General features: G+C 37.6%; 1 protein-coding gene and 1 long non-coding RNA gene across 8 annotated transcripts in view; one reads left to right on the top strand and one right to left on the bottom strand.

The window, feature by feature from the left end:
• The window catches only part of CTPS2 (CTP synthase 2), a 78635-nt gene that overhangs the window by 28316 nt on the left and 27585 nt on the right, over positions 1-22734 (bottom strand). The gene's annotated exons all lie outside the window — the stretch shown is intronic.
• LOC139827022 (uncharacterized) lies at positions 15742-17848 on the top strand. The gene is made up of 3 exons (XR_011737200.1): positions 15742-15822; positions 16069-16228; positions 17238-17848. It is a non-coding gene; the product is annotated as an uncharacterized lncRNA (long non-coding RNA).

The raw sequence follows: 22734 nt of genomic DNA, 5'->3' as shown, positions 1-22734 counted from the left end.
TGACTGATATTAACAACTTCATGCAATTTAAGATGATTTCACCAACTACCTTCTGTTAGTGTGTTTGATTAATATAAGATTAAACTGAAGTTTTAAACCAAAGCAGAAAAATATAATATCACATTGTTTGATACTGCCACAAGAAAATGCCATATTTTGAATATGAAATAAATGAATGAAACAGAAATAAAGGATTCTAGCTCCATAAGGATTTCTGTGCTACAGATATACAGGAGGCAGCCCAGTACCACTCCTTCCAGTTGGGATATGATGCTTCATATTATGCCCAAAGATCAGTGGAAAACCATGAGCTTTAATGATTTCAAAACGGACACCAGAATTTAAAACCTGACATTTCTGCATCAAGAAGAGAATTCTCTATTAGCTGAGCTAAATCAAGATCTCTGATATGTGAGCATTTTATGAACATCAGCTGAAGAGAAGAAACAAAGAACACACTCAGAAAAATATGCGTATTTTTTAACTCTTAATTTCTAAGAGAAAAAAAACAATGTATGATCCAAGACCTGAAATAAAGGCAAAGCAGTGAAAAAGTATCTTGAAATGTTTTAAAAGCACTGCTGTGCAAACATGTTATACTTCTACAAGGTATTTTGCAGGTTGCATATCTATGCAAAAAAATCCCACCAAAGTTGTAAACAATTGCAGACAGTTGTGAAAGTAAATGTTGCTCTACTCCCAGTGCCAAAATCCTGTGCCAATCTAATTCTTTAACAAGCAGCTCAGCTGAGTCCACTTTGCAAAACCATACAAAACAACCAGCTCATGCCAATCACTGTAACCTTTAATTGAAGCAATTTGTCTGATGAGCAAGTCTATTTTGTTTTGAATTCTTATTTTACATTGAAGCTGTAACTCTGTAGAAATGAAGACAGATGTAGATAGCGAAGAAATGTAGATAACGATGGTTAGAGTAGTTCTCATACTAATTTACAGTATAGACATGCTTCTTGCTTCCTCTTCTTTTTGTTTTCATTTTTGCATTTTGAAATGGCATCTCACAAAGGATCACAACCAGGAACAACACTGTGCAAGGTAAAGTAACTGTTTTTGGAAGGCAAGCAGACCACTTCTACTGTTTAAATAGAGATACATATCTACGATGTAGATATCTTGTAATATTTTATACACATTTTTACATTGTACTCCTTCTCTCTTCCTCTTTGGAAGATCCTGGTTTGGTTCAACTCCTGTTTAAATGTCATGCCAGTTCACTCACTTCTGCTACCCAGTAACACTCGGTTCCCCATAACAAAAGCATACAAAATGAAAGTATGTGTAGAACTGAAGTTGGCCACCCCATAACTTAGTGGTCCTCCTACTTAATTTACTCATTTGAGACATTCAAGTAACAATAATGTTATGGACTAAAAGCAGAACAGACACACAGTAACAGGGAATTTCTAGGCAGAAAGCCTCTGGCACAGTCACTATAATTTTAACTACTACTACTTGTCCTCCATGGCATGCTCAAGATCATAAAAGTACCTTGGTCTATCTCATTTTTCATGTCTGTAACTTTTCCTAAACGACAGAGAACAATCTGAATGCTGGATACCTCATTAGTCATATTGAATGGACACCTAGTCCCTGGAAAGTTCTCCAGCAACAGGTAATGGGATTTTTGTTCCCATGAAGTGAACAGCAGTAGTGGAAATTACTTCTGAGTCGTTATCCTCCCTTTCACACACACATCATAACATTTCTCATTCCAGCTGGGGAACTGGAAGAACTAAAACAACTGCTGGATATCATACAATAGTAATCAAAGCACTGACATTTAATTCAAGGATTTCCTAAGAATACTGTAAACTGTAATAGAGAAAAAAAAAAAAAAAGGAAGAGAGCATAGGGAGATAGTTACAACGATACAACTTAACCACTTTAACCAGTTAGATTATCTTGCAAAAAAGTATCTTGGCATCTTCAATACTGTCTATTCAACAGCAGTACACATCTCATCAGCTTCAGAAAATCAAAAGCAATTATATGTATTAATATCATAGCAGAGATTAATTACCTCTGCCAGCCATTTCAGGGATGCTTTGAGTCACATGCTCTACATTAAATGTAATAATTTCCTGATATTTCCCTTCAAGAAAGCTTCAGCTGGCCAAAGATCATCTTGCCTGGCAGAATCTTAATTTTGGTGGAAGATTTATGACCTACAATCCAAATATTTTTTTTATTTCAAGCAGAAAATACGTCTTCCTTCAAGCAGGATCCTTCCTATCTTGCTTTGTCCATTCTGCCTCCTTCAAAAACCTGATAAATGTCACTATCCAGATCTTAATTTAATTCATCACTCCTTGTGATCCTCCCCTTAGCACATCAACTCTATCCCCTTCAACATAAACAACACAAATTCTTTGTAATTTGCTTTCCTTAATTGTGTTTATATAAGTATCTGGGGTCAAGTACAGATTGCATTTAAGAGGACAAGTGGCTTGACCAATTGCACCTACATCAACAGGCCTCAAACGCTAACCACCTTCTCCCCCAACAAGACATCAGTGAGCATCACTAGGATGCCTGGATTCAACAACAAGGTCTAGAGTTAACATGACAGTGCAGACATACCCGTGCAGTTCTTGCTTGCCAACAGGTCATAAAACCAGAAATGCAAATCTACATATTCATTTTTAGAGATTAATATGGTACATACTTTTAAAATGTAATCAGATAGGAGGAGGCAGGTGCAAGGAAGTAAGAAGAGAGAAGCAGAGGGGATGTGTGCATGCATATGGAGAACCACTAGCAAGATGGCTGGAGAGGATGAGAAATGGATCTTCAGATCATTTCTCATTTAGCAACAAGATGGTGAAATCCTACAGGAAATATTTTGCAAATAATGTTTCTAAGAAAGTAACATCTATAGAATAATGTCACCTTTATAATACCACAAATCAAGTAGGCATTCAATTAGTATGACATCAGATGAACACACCCAGTATAATTCAGACATCCTCTGTGAAAAGTGTGGGTGGCCAGGTACAGATCAATTCGACAGATAATGCAGTGATCCACTCAAATGCTACAAATGTTTACCAAGCAACCAGCAAAAGATATTGCCACACAGTAAAAGTTCTAGTCTGTCATCAACCAGCACAGTGTCACATCACATGCAATTACCACAGCAACTAGCTCTTGTACAAAGCAACACAGAACAGCTACAACCTCACCAAGTAATCGGTTATTTAATGGCACTCCCACAAAAATCATTTTTATCCTTCACCTGCACCTCTAACAGTTTATGGCTCCAATGGCAGAATGAAGAGTCACAGAGTGTGAGAAACAATTTTTAGTCTAAAAGGACAGGCCTACAGGGAATCACTGTCAAATCTACTGCAAAAGGAGTTCTGTTGTTCAGTGCCTATCTGCACAGTATGAACTAACTTATCACCACATGCAAGTCAAGGATGGGAGACAAATAAATAAAGAATTAAGAAAACAGGAAAGCTCATTTAATAAAAAAGTCTTCCTTTTGGGGGAACCTTTGTGTTATTCTTCTACCTTGCCTCCAAGAGGTAATTTGATGGAGGGGGAGAGTATTTATTAAAAATAAAACTTTGGCTGATAGTTTTTCTTTATTCTTAATTAAAATTACATAGTTCAGAATATAATGACCAGACCATTCACATCTCATTAAATCCACCCTCCAGTACAACTATGCAACTAATCTAAATTCCTTGGGGTTTTGTTTTTTGGTTTTTTTTCCCATGTGCTCTTAGGCACAGATTCATTTCCAGTTCTCACTCCTGGATATCTGCAAGGCTGTTCAGGAAATGGTGGAAATTCTCAGGGGCTGCACAGACCTTTCCTTTGCAGGTATCAAGCCACTATACAAAGGTAAGTGTGTTTCATTAACTCCATTCAGTATGACAAAAACAAGGCAGATGAAGTGATTTGTTCAACCTAGCAGAACCAAGATTCCTGTGACACCTCATCTTGTTCCTACACTTCAGAAACAAGGCAGCCAAGGACAGAGAAACTCACACATTCCCAGGTAAGCTTTTAACAAGGCCAGTGTCTTAACGTAACTTGGGTGTTCATCTAGGTAGCAGAAACTTCTATGGAAATGGCATTCACAATGCTGAAGGTGACTTCATGTAGTTTTCCACATATGAACTGTGGTATACAGGTAATCTATTTTATGTTTCCTAATTTATTTATTTTTAATACGCAATTTCTGCAAGCTTCTTTGTGTAGGTGTTTTTTTGGGACTAGAGGAGTGGGAGGAGGTGTTTTGGAGGTGTTATATTCAGCAATATAATCATGGTATTAAGGGATCTGGACAACCCCCTTCCACATCTACTTTACTTCGTTGATCACTATTATGTTTTTAACTTGCCAAACAGGATAACTGTGAGGAACTAGTTTACCACAGTGCTTCGAAGTTAGTCCATGTGCGTGGGAATCACGTCACGTAACTCTGGCTGCGTAGTTTTCAGATGGAAAATTTCAGCGAGCCACTTGAGTGCTTATCTTCGTAGGGAACGGAGCACATCCAGAGGCTGATACATTCCAGCCAGAGAATCATGCCAAAATACATGGCAGCCATAAATCCGTGTCTAAGCCAGGAGTAGGCATTGCTGTTCTGCCCTAACACATACACCTGCTTGCACAAGATGGTTTTGTGAATGGCCCTTCCACATCCAGACTTTGTCAACACTACATATACCAACCCTGGAGCACTCATCATTCATACTGAAGTGATACACTATACAAATATATTATAGCAGTACCAAGACAGACTTGGGCATATACCCCTCCATAAAATAAATATTCTCTGCTTGTTAAATCAGACACTGAAAGATACGCACCTACATCCACTTCATCCAGAAAATTGTTTTGTACATAGCATAAATTTTCCTATTTGATTTCCAATTAGTTACACATAATTCATTATGTAAGTACCATAAAGGTCAAAGACTTTCTGAAAATGCAACATGCAATTCTATCTAGAAAAAATCCTCCTTATGAAGAATATCTTAAGAAATAAAAAAGTGGGAGATTATTAGCAGCAAGAAGGTATCCTTCACAAAAACTATGTCCAAATGAAGATAAAGACACACAAATACTTTTAAGTTGAATATATAAATACCAAATCATTATTCCCCACGAAAAGGTTAGAGAAGCAACTTGTAAAAGGTATCAATAACTAAGAGTAAGTTATCTTTCATTCATTTTCATTTAAGGAAAAAAAAATCTGCCATTGTAAATCTAATCAATTATCAGGATTAAAAAAATAAAACTCATATTCAAAGAAGCTATGGCCATGGCATTAAAAAAATAGCATTTTGCTTCTGTGCACTGTCAAGGAGTTTGCAAGACATTCCCAAGCTAAAAAACCTTCTTCATGGGATACTCTGATGTGCCCATCTCAAATTGAAGTGTTAAAAGAAGTGGTTACAAAACAAATAGACAAAACAGTAAAAAATCACTGGAAACTGACGGTACTAAATTTTGAAGCAACTGGATGATGCAATAGCTGATCTAGTAACTGTGGTGAACAACCTCTCATCAGCCTTGTCACCCGAAGACTCCAAGTGGCAAATGCTTCAGAAGAGACGTAGAAATCTCTAGTCTGAGACACCTGATGTCTGCGCCAGGCAACCTGGCAGAACCTTTAACAAAATGCAGAAGTAGGTGGCACCTGGGTAGCTATAACAGGTTCGGATACTGCCAACAAAGATTTGGTAAAGGGAGGTTGTCTGTCCGTCACCTAGCTATTGAAGCTCTTCAGAGGAAATGTACATGGATAAGGGAGATTTGGTTGATAATTAAAGTCCACTTTGATTTCTAACAGATGTTAGAAAGGCATCTAAGTCATCAAAGACTCATAAAAACTAAGGAGCTATGGGATTAACACACACAAAATACAGCTAAAACAAAGTACAAGGGTAAAAGACAATGCAATTTTTCACAGCGGAGGAAAGTGACGAGTTGAACAAGGCTCCAGGAATAGTACATTCAACTTACTTGATAAAAAGTAAAAAAAGAATTAACAGTAGGTGACAGCCTGCTGATCACACCTAATTTACTGATGGTAATAGAAATGAGACCTTACTACAAAGGATCACAAATGGACCTTCTGAAAATCAGCGATCAAAGATTAAAATGTCAGGTGAAATTCAGCAAAATCAAACATAAAGACATGCACAGAGGATAAAACAAGCTTAATTTCACACCACAGTTACAGGTTTTGAGCTGATCACAGCCCCTTAGGAACAGGACCTTGAGACGACAACAGACAGTTCTATGAAGATGTCAGTTCAACATGCAGTAACAGTCAAAAACTATTCAACATTATTAGCCATTACGAAAGGAACAAAAAGCACAAGAGAGGAGATTATTCTAATGCTTCTTACATCTGTGCTGGCCACAGTTTTTACTGTGCAGTTTAGGTCTTCAGCTCTTCTCTGTCTTGAAAACATCTGAGCTATAAGTTGTAGGAAATGAGAAATACACTGAGGAAGCATCACTGTACACCTGCTCTGCTATATTTTTTCCACAAATAGTTACTCATAGATGCCAATGGAAACAGGTGATGGGTCAAATGGGCCTTTGGTCTAGATGGAGCTGTGGTCTGACCCTGTGTGCTTTTCTTAAGTAAAGGCGATACCATAAAATGCACTGGAGAACATCAAACACACTGCCTACCTGTGAGACAACCATAGGTGTGTTCACTTCACTAATCCATTTCATCAGTTCAATCTGGGTTCTAAGAGGAAAACAGAGTTCTTTCCTATTAATTCATTATCCTGAATAAAAGTCCTCCCAGTGCTACTTGTCACTCAAGCTTCAGGTATTGCTGAGTTTGCAAGGACGTGGTAGAATGAAGGAGGAATTAAATAAATTCACTGATGAAAGAATTTTTAGGAACATTTCCAGTTGTTTGCTTAAGTACTGGCTCTCAAATCCCCCCAAGAGATAGAGACAATTAAATGTGTTTTGTCACTTAAGTTCCAGTTCAGAAAACACAGATGAAAAGCAGTTAAGTTGGGTGAGGAGGTGCTAATGCAAATATATTCACCACATAATGTTGCCATTGACACTGAATTTAAAAAACAGTAATTTATTTGGCGTTACAGAATTCACAGTTTCTGCATACCATCACTTAAAATTTCACATTCACAGTGAGAGAAACAGCAAGACAACACAAACCTTGAAAAAAACTCTCATTATCCCTACTTAAAATGGATTATTTTGAGAATGTTTAGAATATTTTTCTGACACAAGACAAAAAAAGTTTTGCACAAAGTCAAGCTGTGCAAGAAAGTAATGGCTGCCGATTTGTTGTTTGCAGACACAGCATGCCTGCTGTGATTTGTCAAAACTTATTTTTCAGTTTAAAGATTGAGCAATACAGAAGCTTTGGCATTTTTGCCAGGCTCTTGGGCAACTGTTGAGCTTCCTTCTCATCAGTGAAGACCAATGTTAGCAGTTTCATGGCAAGTTATGTCTCTGATCCCTATGTAGGCTCTCTGTAATTAGCCAAGACAAATGATAAACCAAATGGAAGCCATCACTAATTAAATCTACATTACCTTTTAGCTGCAATGCAATAATCACCAAATGTTTTAATACATATATTTTCTTTATTTTCAAATGCATAATTCCAGATTCTTCATAGCTAGGTACTAGTGCTTTTTAATCCTAGGATGTGATGGATAATAGAAGATGAGTGTGCAGAGGTGATGGGAAAAATCAACTTTAGTCATGTCTTGGAGGAAAACCAATGTTTCTCCTTTTTTTGATGCTTTGGCAGTTCTGACACTCAAAGGCCACATAGCATGCACAGCTGTCTTGGTGTTACACAGGTCTACACCAAATTGATGCTAGGCTTAAGGTCGAGCTCCACATGGCACCTGGTACACATCCTTATTAGCTAAAGACACTTAAAAACTTTCTTATAAAATCCTCTCCACTTTTGGTTCCAAATCATAAGAAACTTGTTAAAGCTGTAATTTGTTACAGCTTAGCTGTGAACCTCTGTGTAATACAGCAAAGAAAAAAAAAACAAAGAGCAAAGCTTTTCTGTGTTAAAGGTAAGACTAGTCACTAACCTAAAATAAATGAAACTGGCTCTAAGGTTGAATCTTAAATTTAACTTAATTCATAGTTGGGTTCCTCACTAGCAAAAGTGAGAAATGACTTGTGACTGACGTGGATAATTTGTTAATTTTGGTTTGTAAGAAAATGCAAATCTACTTCTTTGAAGTTCTGTTTTACAGTTGTTTAGAAACTGTTCATTTGATGCATTGTGTAAACTGAGAATTTCCAAACTACTACCGCTGTTACTCATTGACTTTCTTATAATTTGGCTTTGATTTAGTAATCACATTAGGTAATTAGAAAATCTAAAATTAAGGTAGGTACACAAGTACTATCCTTTCATGACTACAGTTTTTGTTAAGTAGCAATAGGTTCCTTAGTTTCAATAGGCCACAATCACATATAAAATATATAGACAACTGATTGCTCTATACTGTTAGTTAGACAACAGCTACTCTTCTCAAAAGCTTGATTAGTTCCCTCTGATTTAATCTTTGGTTTTCCCTCATGTCCCAGGGTAACTCCTGATCTGGTCAAAAAAAGGGGCGGGTGGATGGGAGAGACTTCTCTAGCAGCTTTTTCTTGCCATTGTCCCAAATTCTCATATCAGAGAGAAGTGAAATAGTAATGCATGGTGATTTACTTAAAGAACATTTTGACAGTCTTCCTTTGGAAATAATTTAGTAAGTATCTATTATATCTACAAATGAGCACAAAGTGCTAACGGATGAGAGATTTATACGCCAAAGGTAAAGCCGTTACTTCGTAACATCATTTTTGTTACATTTCACATTGATAATAAAACGTATCCCAGAATACCACTAATAATCTGGTTTTACATGGCACAGCACACTTGCAGACATCTGAGAATTAGCAACCAGTGCATATAAGCACTTCTTCGAATCAAATAGAGCTCCAAGGTTCCTACCACTATCCTATTTATTCCTCTGCCTCCACATTTTGTGCTGCTGAGTCCAACCAGGCCAGCAAGGCTGATCGGGTTCTTATAGAGTGCTGAAGGCAGAGAAGTTGAACAGAGAGATTCAGCTGATGCTACCAAAGAAGCCTTGCAAAATGACCTACATTTCTTTCTCTCTGAGAGCACCTCTCATGGTTGCTGCTGTTTTCCCCAAACACACCCGTTCCTGGAGGAAAGCAGGTTGTTATTTCCCAGCACAACCACCTTTACTCAGTATTGTGGCACTGTATCAATAATTCCATTCTATTTCAGCAGTGAGGCCAGCACAGCTGCAGCAGGTTCACAGTGACCTAGAGTGTCATTGCAGCACAATTCTGACAAAAAGACCTCTGTGCCCCATTTCTAGGGCCTTGAGCATTGCAACTGTGCTGACAGCCCACTGTCCCTACCCTGTATACAAAGACATCCACACAAGAGTGCACAGAGGCACAAGTGGTCAAAAATTCAGAATCCTCATCCTCCCAGCTCCTACTATTTAACATAAAAGGCAAAATTGTTTTAGACATAGAAGCCAGAACTCAGGATTCCCTATTTTCCCCACATGCACACAAAGAAAACCAAGAGTATCCTATCACATCACTATACCATCTCAAGCTGTATGCTTTCTTTAAAAAAACATGATATCAGGCCCCTTATCTATCAAATCATGTTAAATAAATTGTAAGAATACATCATGGATTAGATCCTTCCAGGATTGAGAAAATCAGATATGACATTTCTGACTCACTAGTAGGACTGTGCTGGATTAAGACATTGACAGACAGTAGTCCTAGACTTGCACGAAAACAGATTATAGGTATTTCTAGGCAAGCAGAAAGCTGGGGAAAGGAGTTTCTTTCTAGTATTCTCACACTTTGGGAATTAGGCATCTCGGTGCCAAGTAATTCCTACACTATGTGGTTTATTAGGTGCACCTCTAGACCTCTTTTGAACAGTCCATCAGGTTTGCATTGCTGAGCAACAACGCTTTGAAAATAAAGCACAAAACTTGGCATCATTTTCAGGATGAAAAAAGGTTCCTAGATACAGATGAGACATAGAGAGAGTCCAGGCATCTCCAAGGTCAGAGGACAGCTAAGACTTAATCTCATCGGTGAAATAACAAACTTGCTACTGCCCCTTGTACAGCATTACTTTACTTATACTTACTTTGCCCTTTTTTTCAGCTGTGGCAGTAACAACCTTATTGCACTGTTGCATGAGCCAAAGTTCAGAAAGTGGGAGGACAAAACCTCTTCTTGAAACACATTCTCCACCAAAACTGTCTCATGTAACATAGAATATCTACATAACAGGGAGCTTCAGTGATATACCAGTTTGCCTGCCAGATGTGTACATATGACAGCCAAAGCTGACACATATAGCTACAATGAATAACACATCACTAATTTAAACCTGCCTACAAACAATGCATCATATTAAATCATTCAACCCTGTAGCAGTCGCGCCCAGTCCTGTTTAGGGAGACACCTTCAATGTCTCATTAGGTATATGTCATATTATAACAAGGGAGGGTCTGGAAGAAACTGTTGTCAGGATAACCCATATAGTTGAGGTTTATTTTGTGAGATGAGACAACCCTTTTAAATGTCACCACTGGAGGTTTTAAAAACAATGGCAATTTTTACACAAGAAGTGCATCACCTGTGACACATAAAGGATTTTATAACACATCCTCAACTTCCATCTAACAGTTCCGTACCTCAAAGCAACGCCAGGTTCCCCACAATGGCTGTAGTGGAGTTCACTGAACCTCTTCCCCATAATTATTTTCTCTTTTTCAGAAAATTTAACTGCTCCTTCTGTCTCAGTCTGTCCTCTGCCTCCTCCTAGCCTGACAGTAAGAACCCATGGTAATGGCAACACTGAGAAGCTCTATCACAACTCCCTATTTGCACTACAGCTAGTTCCCATATCTGCCAACATACACCTTGAAAAAGGTCCCCTGTAGTAGACTGACTATCAGCATCCCAACTTTAAAGCCTTTTCCTTTTTGCAGATGGTGCAAGAATGTCTGAAGATGACTGCAGCTGCAGGCCTCACCTGCAACTCGCCAAGCCACGACAAAGCCCTTGTAAGCCAAAACGTAGACACATCATGGTAGAGACCGGCATTCGCATCTCCACAGCTTTCATTACTTGTTAAGGTGTAGAGTACAATTATTTCAAAAAAGGTATTCCTACAGATTTATTATTGTATATGTCCCATATTTAACTTCATATGCAGCACGTGGATTGGTATTTTACAACAGGCATAGATATATGTACATTCCTTATACTAACATTGGTCCTACACAAATACTGCTCTGCTGTTTTACTCAATAAGAAACCAAACTTAATTGACACCTGTGCAAGATTTCTTTGCAAACCAGACATGGAATCATATGTTCCAGAGAGTCCCTAATCCAGTCCAATTTATTTAAATTGTCCCATCATCTTTCTCTATTTCCACTCCAGAAAGTAACCAAAGTTAAGAAAGGGCTTTGATTTAGTGACTGATGTCTGGAAGCGAGAGATGGTGCACAAGCAGTATACAAGTAGATGTAAGTGAATACTAAACACAAAAACACCTCCTGTTATTTCTTTCCAAACACACAACATCCACAAATATATGTTCTCAATTATAGTCAGCTTCACCTTGACAGCAGACATTTCTGCTTTGCAGTCAGGCTGTAACATAAGTCTCACAGAGATTCCTCAACTAGCTTCAAAGTAGTTGGGCTGACACTCAAGTAACAGCGGTGCTGCTACAATAAATTATACTGAAGAAGGTGGAAAAATACTGGAGGGTTAGGGTGTTAACCCATCAGCAGAGGATTAAACAGGATGATTGAGATAGTTGCTGCCCTCAGGTGACAGCCCCACCCCCGTGGAAGGTGCCTTGTCCCTTCCAACAGTGCTAGTGAATGGCATAAAAATCCACTAGTAGACCAACCCAATTTATAATCCAGCATGTTAAGGTAAACAAGGAGCACAGATTCATATATCATTCAGCCATCAGTGGTGGCAGGAAGGATGCAACAAGGGCAAAAGCCATAGCACCTGAGTTACCATCCCACTTAACCCATTATTAAATGTGCATGAAGACCGTGTGACTATGATGCCATAAGCTTCACCACTCCTATCACTGACAGTGGTGCCCACACTTCAGTCATCCCTGCAGCTTGTATTCTCTTATTCTCCAATGTGACTGGAATTGCTTGCTCCAAATATACCAGCAAACCAGTTTACTAGTGTAATACTTAGCAAGAGCCAATTTTGAGTGAATTTTGAATCTGCAGACACCATTACTGAAAGAAAATGGCACACCATCATCACAGGGACACATGTGTGATGTGCACCCCTAAACAGACTTACAACACGCTATCAACTTAGTTCTTTTTTTACTAATAGCTTTGTATCTAAGGTACAATTAAAATGTCAATTCCAAAAGGATATGGTGCTTATTAACATGATTTCTCTAGCCCGGGACAAAACCAATTGAATTGTGTTACAAACTGCAAGAATAATATATAGTCATACATTCAACAAAAAGCAGCAAAACACTGTAAACAAACCTGGACTGCTGCCTCTACACTGGCAGTCAACTTGCACACACATCAAATCTTGATGCCAAGTGCTGTTCTTTAGTATAGATAAATGCTGTTATCTGCTAGTCACGCATCATCTAGTAGTGGCAATATTAATATATTATCTTCCCATTCTTCTGTTCAAATTCTTGGTCACCAGTCAGAGCTCCTTACCCCTGGATTTCATTCTGCCATTGCTGGATCGTGCTGTATGAACTGTACCTATTTCAGAATAGCACTTGTCTTACAAAGGGGTCTTCTGGCAAGGACAGTGTACTGGGGCCTGTCAAACTGTGTTGTTCTGCTGATTCTGATAGAGTTCAGAGATGCCACATAAAATTATTGGAGGAGGGCACTGCAGTCTAAATGACAGAGAAGAGAGCAAAGAGTTGGGTGATCAAACTACACATCCCAACTCTGTCACTCTCATTCTGATAGCCTCTAACAGATTATAGTACCTTCTGAAAAAAGCGGATCTGAGGAGATTGGATTCACCCCCAGATTTGGCACACAACTCTTCCACAACTCTTGATCAGGTCGTTTAAATTTACAGACATTGATCTCTCACTTCATGGGAAGATGTTTCAGTAAAACTGGTTATGCTATTTGGTAATTAGGTGGTGTTCTTTAATGAACCCTTAACAAATTAACAAGGCTGATGTGCTGAATTCCTTGAGCTGTGATCCCTCGAAATGCTATTCTGCTTCCATACTACTAAGCTTCTTACTACTACATCTTCAAGACAGGGAGGTGCTTTGGTACAAGTAAAGACAAGTCATCTGAATACTTAAAAAAAAAAAAAGTTTGCAAATACTGTATTGTCAACAATACACATCAGGGACACCAGCTTCCTGACACTGCTTCCAAAAGGGATAAAGCAGTACACATGGTGAGGCTACCACTGGCACGAGCTGTAGGCAAGGAGAGTTAGCAGATAGAGAGCAGAAGCCTTAGCAGATCACCTGCTCATGCATTACTAGTAAGATTCCACCATCTAGCAAAGATGGAAAACAGGATGGAAAGAGAAAGAGACAGATGTTTGGTTTTCATTTTGTTTGCAGAAAGAAGACAAAGAGAATAGGATTTAGGATTATCTTATTGTCATGAGTGACCATAGAGTTCATGCCACAGTTTGGTGTATGAAACACACCCAAACCCATCCAATGCATTCTAGATCAGAACTCTCAGACTTTTTTATACTGCTACCACCATCCACCATAGCAGCAAGAGGTTCTGCAAGTGAAAGCAGCAGCAGTTCCTGACATCCTGTTGAGCCAAAAAGCAAACATAGGAGAAAGTGCGTTTCCAGCTTCAGTTCTCATTTGGATTGGATGGACCGGGGGATGGCTGACCCCAGATCTCTGACCCTCAAGCTATTGCCAAGCTTTTGTGCTGAATTTGAAATCAGTGTATTTGTCCTCCCTACAACAAGCTTGAAATAGTGTCAAGAAATTTGGCAAGGTCTTCCACTGTCAAAGACCTGTAGCCTACCACCTCCCTGCAAAATGACATACGGGTTCTCCTCATCAATCAAGTGCTTCAGGTACTATTTAAATCTGCAACACCATGAGTACTGAGTGGTGAAAAAGCTGTACGGATTTGGACATAACATCTCAAGCGGGATGGGAACCAACTGGCAAAAGTCAAGAAAGCATGAGCAGATCCAAGCAGCAGTACTCCCAAAGGAAGACAAAAGTAGTAAGGATTTTTGAACCAAAAAGGAGGACAGGGGATTTCTCTGATATGTTAAAGGCAGTTTTAAAAAGGAAGACAATAGGTCTCTTCTCCCTGTCTGTGGAGACAGGAGAAGAGAAGGGTGTAAGTGCAGCAGGGCATGTGGACATTTGTAATACTGACTAACAGTAAGATAACAAACCACAAGGAATGGACCAGATAAATAGGTTGTGATGTCCCCATTATTTAAAGCACTTAAGAATACATTAAGCAGACATCCAACATAAATACCAGTGGTCCCATTCTAGGGCAAAAGGAAGAACAAATTATATGATCTCTGGAGGACTCTTCTAATATTCTTGGACACTTTGGGAAATTAGTATAAACACCTGCAAGCAGGCTGCTAATGCAAGGTGTATATCTACATGATCTATCTAGCAAAGCTTGCCTAGTCTTCTCAGGAAACCTTCTCATTACCAGTCATGGAACCCTAGACCCACACATCTGCAGTTCCAAAAACCCCCCTTCCAACCTATCCATCTCCTACACACCCACAAAGCTCTTGGCTCACAATTACAAGTGAAGCAATGATGATTGATTCTCAGTAAGTGATACACAGGGTAAAAGATCTAGTAAGTGAGCCTAGAGATAAGCTCCAAAAACTGATAGCAGTAGACATGAGACAGATTAGAAACCACATGCAGAAACCACAGCCAGAGCCAGTAGCTCAGCAGTTGCAAAGCCAGAAGTGCTGGATTATGAAGCATCAACCACGGACTGAATATCACTCAAAAATACACCATAGATCATCAATGGAACATGAGTTCAGAACCATCAGAACATTATACTCCCAAGAAAGAACCATTGTTTAGAACCTTAGATTCATCCCATTTAGAATTCATCAGTATTTTTCTATTTACATCATGGAGTCTTTTGATTCTTAATAGTAGTACTAAACTTTTATCCCAGTGGAAATTCATCATTCCCTACGCTAAGGAAAAGCACAAAATTTGAAGAACTGGCTTTAGCATTGGTGTTTATCAACTCACACAAAGGGCAAGTAGCTTCATCATATTTTATTTATTGGTATCTTTTTAATACAAACTTATATTTACATTTTCCAAAAGTCTATTAAAGTAACAAAGATTATACATATTTCCATAAGAGCCTGCTTCAGGCTTCTGTGGCCGTGGTACACCTTGAAAGGTGACACACAAAAATTTAGAAGAGAAAACCTCTCCAGGATGGCCTATAAAGATGACCAAGTAAACCTACATCACCTGCAATGGTGGATGCTGATGCATTTCAGAGACTAAAAAAAAAAAAAAAGTATTACTCATTTCTACGGTCAAAGTATCCTATTTCTTGGACAATTGAAAACACAGTAAAATTAGTGCAGTGACTCAATGACAAATGCTGGTTTCATAATTAGGGTGGGGCACACAAGCAACTATAAAGGTTGCCCCACTCTGAGACTGTCACTTCTGCTGGATACATCTGAAAGCTCTGGATTTTGAGTCAGGTAAGCATAACCTAAACATATTGGGTGTTTCAAATCTTTCAACCTAACTTTTTTTTTGTAAAGGGGGGTGGGGGGAAGCCAGGAAGAACTGATCCAGTTTTACTGGAGAAAAACCAAAAAAAGAAAACTCTTTTCATCTAGGCTAAGTATTAAGCATTTCACATGGTCAGCAAACTAAGGAACAAGGTGTCTGATGTATTTCAAAATACTCATGCACAGGATTCTTACTCTCTGCTTTGTTTGCAGGTCTTCTCCAAGAAAACATCTGAGAAACATGGAACATTTACTGAATGACAACCTTCTGAAGTACTTCACTGAGTATGCCTTAAAGGAGGGTAATACCACTGCACTGTCCATTGCTGGGCTGAAAAGTCTCCTTCAGAACCAATTTGCACAGTACCTGAAGGTGAGTTGCTCTCTGCTTAAGTTCCTTGTGCTTCCTCAGAAATGGACAGGAAAAGGCAATAAGCCACTGGTGCTGCAAGGTAGGTTATTGTGTCCAAATGGCTTCACTGACTCCATAAGTAATCCTTAGATATGGGTCAGCTTATAAAACTGCATTCACATTAATGAACAGTAGCTCCAAACAGATATCTGAGTAGGGAGTGGGTAACAAAGTCCAATGAAACAAAATGCAAAAATCTAATAAACTGTCCAATATTTTGAGAACAGTAATTCATTTTAGTAATTTCATTAACATAAGGTATCTAATTAAAACAAAAAAAAAAAGGCACAGCAACAAGAAAATATTTTTTTCATTTAAATTATAAACCTCAACTGGTTTTGTATTATTTAATTAGCTTGCTCAGGGATGTTGGCAGAATACTCACTGCATCAGGGTGTTACATGCACTCTTACCAGACTCGACAATTAAAAGGAGCTAATAACCTCAACTACGTTTAATTCATTAGCAAGAAGTTTTCAACAGCAAACGCAGTATTCCTAGCAAAGAGAAGAAAAGGAGAGGGGAAAGAGACTCTCAGGTCTTGGTTCAAAGCCTAAAGAAAGTAGCAACCCATTTTCCAGCAGCGTGTGCAAGGCCCAAATGAGTATCTAATAAAGTAGAAGATGGTATGCATATTAGTTTTTATTGGTGACTATGTATGCACTGTAGCTGTTGCACCTGCTCCGTTTCCTAAATTCTAAATTTACACACAAGACCAAAGCAAACTGTCTGTGTAATATTTGATACTTCTTAAATTGTTATTGTACCTTTTTTAATATTTTTGGCAGGTGATGCAAGGCATTGTATTTCTCGTTTAACCAGTAAAACTGGTGAACACAACACTCCCATAACACCTTCAAGTAACAGCAACTGTTACTGACTGCATCACTTCTTGGCAATATTCCTCATAGAAAAAGAGTTGTGGAAATCTAGTTATTTCATTCTTCTTTTTTTCCATTTTTAAATACAGGATTCATTCTCACTTGATAATGTAGTTAAATTGTTGGACAAAGATAAGGACGGAAAGGTCAGCTTTGATGAGTTTGTGACAATTATCAAAAAGATAACCGGTACAGAAGCATAAGGCATCTGCAAGAATCAATATCACTGCTTTGAAGAAGAGGAGCCTGGTGTTTGCGAATATCATACATGAACCTAAACCCACAGATTTGTTACGATTTTAAAATGTATAGAATAAAGATCTGACATATAACTAAGTATGCCTCGTACTGTGTTTCCTGCACATTCACTGGCTGCACTTTCCAGCTAAGCTGCCTCACAGTTAGTTCGGAACTACCTTTTCTGTTTCACACTACATTCGAGAACATGTCACTTAACAAACCCTGCTTTGACTGAGCTCTCTTTTTGACCTGTAGCACAATTCAAACAGTTTCTAAAACACACAAAAGGAGAGACGTATCTTTCCATTTGAAGACTGTTCCCTTGCATATCCTATCCAATTCTCCTCTAACTTCAGATTTGTCATTCACATAAGGTGACATTTACATGGTATAAAGAGTTCCAATTTTATAAACTAAAGTATGTATTTTCGGTAACAATGTAACAATGCTAAATACAATGACTGTAACATTACATGTTCATTTTAGATTATATTTACTCATCTATGTACTTTTCTTGTTATTACTTGTAAATGGGAATACATAAGCATATATAGGAACTGAGAGGTTGGTGTTGCAATTAAAACACCTATTACATTTATTTGGTGCCATTTTAACCTTTTTATTGCATGATTCCCTGCGACGTATAACTTTTCACACACATAATTCATGGGCATTATTATTTACTTCAAGAGGAAATTAGTGGAAAATAAGAGAAATTAGAAGGATGGAAATTTTGGTGACAAGAAATTCAGGGGATTGGGCACTAATCCTACTAGAGAACTCAGAATTTTGGACTGATTTTAACACCAACATCACCCATTATGCTCATAAATCAGTTAGATCTCAGGGATTATTACGGACTTAAAGATTCAACTGCAAAAGCTACCAAGTGATTTCAAGATCCCACATTACACTGAACCCTATCCCTGAATTTCCTCTCCATGTAATGAGGAATAAAGTACTCAACATCAATGACGCATAAATAGAAGCCTCAAAAATTATGAAGTTTAAACAGAATATGAATATTCCTACAGGTTCCTAGGACATTCTTTTATACAAATCCTTCAGCTGTTATAATGTGTTATTTTTCTTGGAAGAAAATAAAATCATAATATTTGTTATTTTTTTCTGGTTTAGGGAAGAAAGAAAAAACCCTAAATTAACACGCTTTGATGTCGAAACTAAATATCCACAACACGTATTTCCTTACTAAGCTACATTAGCTACTTTTACAAGCATAAATAAAATCACATAATTTTAAGAGGTGCTTTTGCATGAGTGGGACATAGATTCCTTTTCAGCTTCTTAGAAAATCTTTGTAATTTTTGACTCCATTCAAGTTGCTGACATCCCGAATAGGAAAAGTGGGCATCAAGAAACAATCATGTTATAAGAGTGTCACCTACCGGCAAAATATATTTCTGCACAATTTCTTCATAGAAAATGCACCTTTAATTTTACTCAGTGCAAAATCTGAAGCTTCACGATCCTACACAAGATGCAATAGGTAATGAAAAACAAGGGTCACAATTAAAATTATTTTTGAATTTAAAAAACACCACATTAGAATTATTCTGGATTTTTTTTTTCTTCCAGGGTAGTAGTAGATGTAGTTGCAATCAATTGACAAACAACATTATTAAAAGGTTCATCCAAAAAAAAAAATCAAAGTTTAACAGTAAAGGAATATGAGGGATATGGAAAAAAAAAACAAATAACTCTTCTGCCATCCATTGAATCCAGTTCATTAGCAGTTCACAGACTATACAGTTTCCCTTTAAACAAGATAATTTTAAAACTTTCATTTGCAACAGAAAACTCATACTAAGCACCACTCCCAAGCAAAGGCATTACTCTTCTGAACAGCTGCCTTCCTACAAAGAACAATAACAATTTACCTATCATTATTACCCAAAAGGCTAGAAAGTGAAGCAGAAAGTTTAGGAATATATAATAAGAACATGACCTACCAATAATCTACTGAGAGGAGATCAAGAACTCGATGGACTGCGATCACTGCTCATGTACCTCCCTCATTTTCCCTACTGAAATCAAACCTGTGTTAAAGGGGAATTTAAGCCAAAATCTTAAGCTGGTGTTTTGATAGTGTAAATGGTATGGTCTGGTGAATACAGATAACTGCCATACCAGAGGTCTTTTTTTTTGTTCTTCAAAGTACACATTTTTAATTTAAGCCTAAATGAAAATATCTAACAGCAACTTCAAATCTCTCAAACACAGCTTACAAATCACAGCTTATTAATATTTCCAAATTCTAGATCTCATTTCCTTTAAGTTTTCATCGCATACATATTCAGCTTTAGGAATTATTTTTTCCCTATAGAATTTTAAAAACATAATTTTGCCTATGTTACATTATTAAGGCATTAACTTCTATTTTTTGTACACAGAGACTACTATTTTTTCCAAGGTATTTGAAATCTTAACTCTACAGTACTTGCAGTCATTTACACACCAATATAATTGATATTGATATTCCCCAAAACAAGCAACACAGGGCTTCCCTCCTATGTAAAGTTACTCGTGGGTGCTTTTGCAGAACCGAGGTGGAGCAACATGGTTGTAATGATACTCAGTAGAAACAGATTAACAGCTAAAATGAAACAGACACTAGGTCTGGCAGGCAACTCTCTACGTTGACAGGTTCAGTTGTGCATCATAATTGTTCGAAACAGAACAAGTCGCAATTGCCTCATCACATAAAAACTTTTTATGATGCTCAGAACTTTTTACTAATGCAGACAATGCTCTTCTATAGTACAATAACTTGTGTTATTTTAATTGAGAGACAGTCTCCAGTAGTATCATTTCTCAGTATTTCAGCCACCTGCTTCTCCTTTGGAAGTCTGAGTTAAATCATTACTTGACAATCTCAGCTTTTATTTCTAATAACAAGGTTCAAATTTACATATATGTGGATCAAAGGAAAACAAAGTCGACCAAGATATTTTATATGTACTTCAGAAGAAATTATCAGCTTTGATGAATATAGTTTGAGTATTTGAATGCTTAGCAAAATAAGAAGGGATATAAGCAGCTGCATATTTTTGGCTGCTTCAGAGTTTCTCAGCCAAACTACATATTTGAACTTTTGTCTTTTTTCCTTTTTCTTAAAAAAAATAAAAGGAAACAGAACTACTGCCTGACCAGTGCCTTTCTTCCTCCTCTTCAGTTTTGAAAGCAGCAGGAATCCAAAGAAAAGTACACTGCTTTTGTCTTAAGAGCACTCAGTTGAACCACACAGTGGCATCACAAGATCCTATCAGTGCTGACACAGTTTTTCCAATTATCATTGTAGAACAATGCAATATCTACACCAGTTCAGTAGTTCACAGGCTTCACTAATCTCCTTCTCTTCCAATTGTTTTTATTGATTAGCTACATTTGTTACTATATCAAATATGTAAGCAGTTTTTAGCACAAGAGGGACTCTGCTAAAACAGATTATTTAGCAGTTCTGATTATTGATGGGTTTCCCCCTTGGAATGATTTATATCTGTTTCTTGTGCATGACAATAACATACACTATGCATATCCCCATAGGAGCCTGTTTCAGGCTTCTGTGGTCGTGGCACACCTTGAAAGGTGACACACAAAAATTTAGAAGAGAAAACCTCTCCAGGATGGCCTATAAAGACGACCAAGTAAACCTACATCACCTGCAATGGTGGATGCTGATGCATTTCAGAGACAAAAAAAAAAAAAAAAGAGTATTACTCATTTCTACGGTCAAAGTATCCATTTCTTGGACAATTGAAAACACAGTAAAATTAGTGCAGTGACTCAATGACAAATGCTGGTTTCATAATTAGGGTGGAGCACACGAGCAACTATAAAGGTTGCCCCACTCTGAGACTGTCACTTCTGCTGGATACATCTGAAAGCTCTGGATTTTGAGTCAGGTAAGCATAACCTAAACATATTGGGTGTTTCAAATCTTTCAACGTAACTTTAATGATTTTATTGTTCATGGGGAAAAAAACCTCTCTTTCCCTCTAGGTTAAATAGTAATCATTTCACATGGTCAGTAAAAGAAGGAACAAGGTGTTAGATGTATTTCAAAATACTCATGCACAGGATTCTTACTCTCTGCTTTGTTTGCAGTTCTTCTCCAAGAAAACATCTGAGAAACATGGAAAACTTAGAGAAAGACAACCTTCTGAAGTATTTTACTGAGTACGCTTCAAAGGAGGGTAGCACCACTGAACTGTCCATTGCTGGGCTGAAAAGTCTCCTTCAGAACCAATTTGCACAGTACCTGAAGGTGAGTTGTTCTCTGCTTATATTCCCTGTGCTTCCTCAGAAATGGACAGGAAAAGGCAATAAGCCACTGGTGCTAGAAGGCAGGTTACTGTGCTCAAATGGCTTCACTGACTCCATAAGTAATCCTTAGACAAGGGTCAGCTTATAAAGTTGCATTCACATTAATGAACAGTAGCTCCAAACAGATATCTGAGTAGGGAGTGGATTACAAAGCCCTACAAAACAAAATGCAAAAATCTAAGAAGCTGTTCTGTGTGAGTTTTTTTACGTAAGCCACATTTCATCTGGAATATTGTATGTGTCTTACTACATATTTTTTGTTTCAGTCTACATAATAAATCCTGTATCTAGAAAATATATGTAGAAAAATCTATAAAACAAGTAAAACGACAGGATAAATTGAAAAGTAAGAGACATGGGACAATTTCTATCTAGATTAAATTGTCATGATCATGAAATAAAAGTCTGCCATACCAGAAAGACGCCAAGCAAAGAAAGGTGATGCCACCATGCTAGAGAGAGAAATAACCGTTTCCTGTACCTGGAAATACCTAGATTCTGATTTTATATATATTCTCTGACAGACCTCTCCTGAACTGGACTAGGACTCCATTTAGATTCTTCTGCTAGATAAATCCTTAAAGTCTGTGTTTTAGATAGCTGACAAAAGCAATTTTTGCTAAAGGTCTAAAAGAAGTTGGACCTCAACAGAAAAACACAGTATTTTGAGAATGACAGTAATCCATTTCAGTCATTTCATTAACATGAAGCGCCTAATTTAAAAAAAAAAAAAAAAAAAGCCCAAACAACCCCACACTAATAAAACAGAAAGGCTTTTTTCCTGTTAAAAAAATAAAGTCAAAAATTAATTACCAAAAATTAATAGGAAATGTTACTGCAAATTCAGAAATATAATGCTTTTTATTAGCTGTAGACTGTTTAGCACCATTTTCACAGAATCGCAGAATATTAGGGATTGGTGGAAATTTATGTGTTCAGAAAAAGCAATACTGATGTTTTCTGTCTGCATTCCAGACATTTGCAAGCATCTACTGTGTTTGA

Source organism: Patagioenas fasciata, chromosome 1, assembly GCF_037038585.1.
Source record: "Patagioenas fasciata isolate bPatFas1 chromosome 1, bPatFas1.hap1, whole genome shotgun sequence".
Taxonomy (NCBI): domain Eukaryota; kingdom Metazoa; phylum Chordata; class Aves; order Columbiformes; family Columbidae; genus Patagioenas; species Patagioenas fasciata.
Note: the sequence above shows the minus strand (reverse complement) of the source record. Positions and strands in the feature narration are given on the sequence as shown.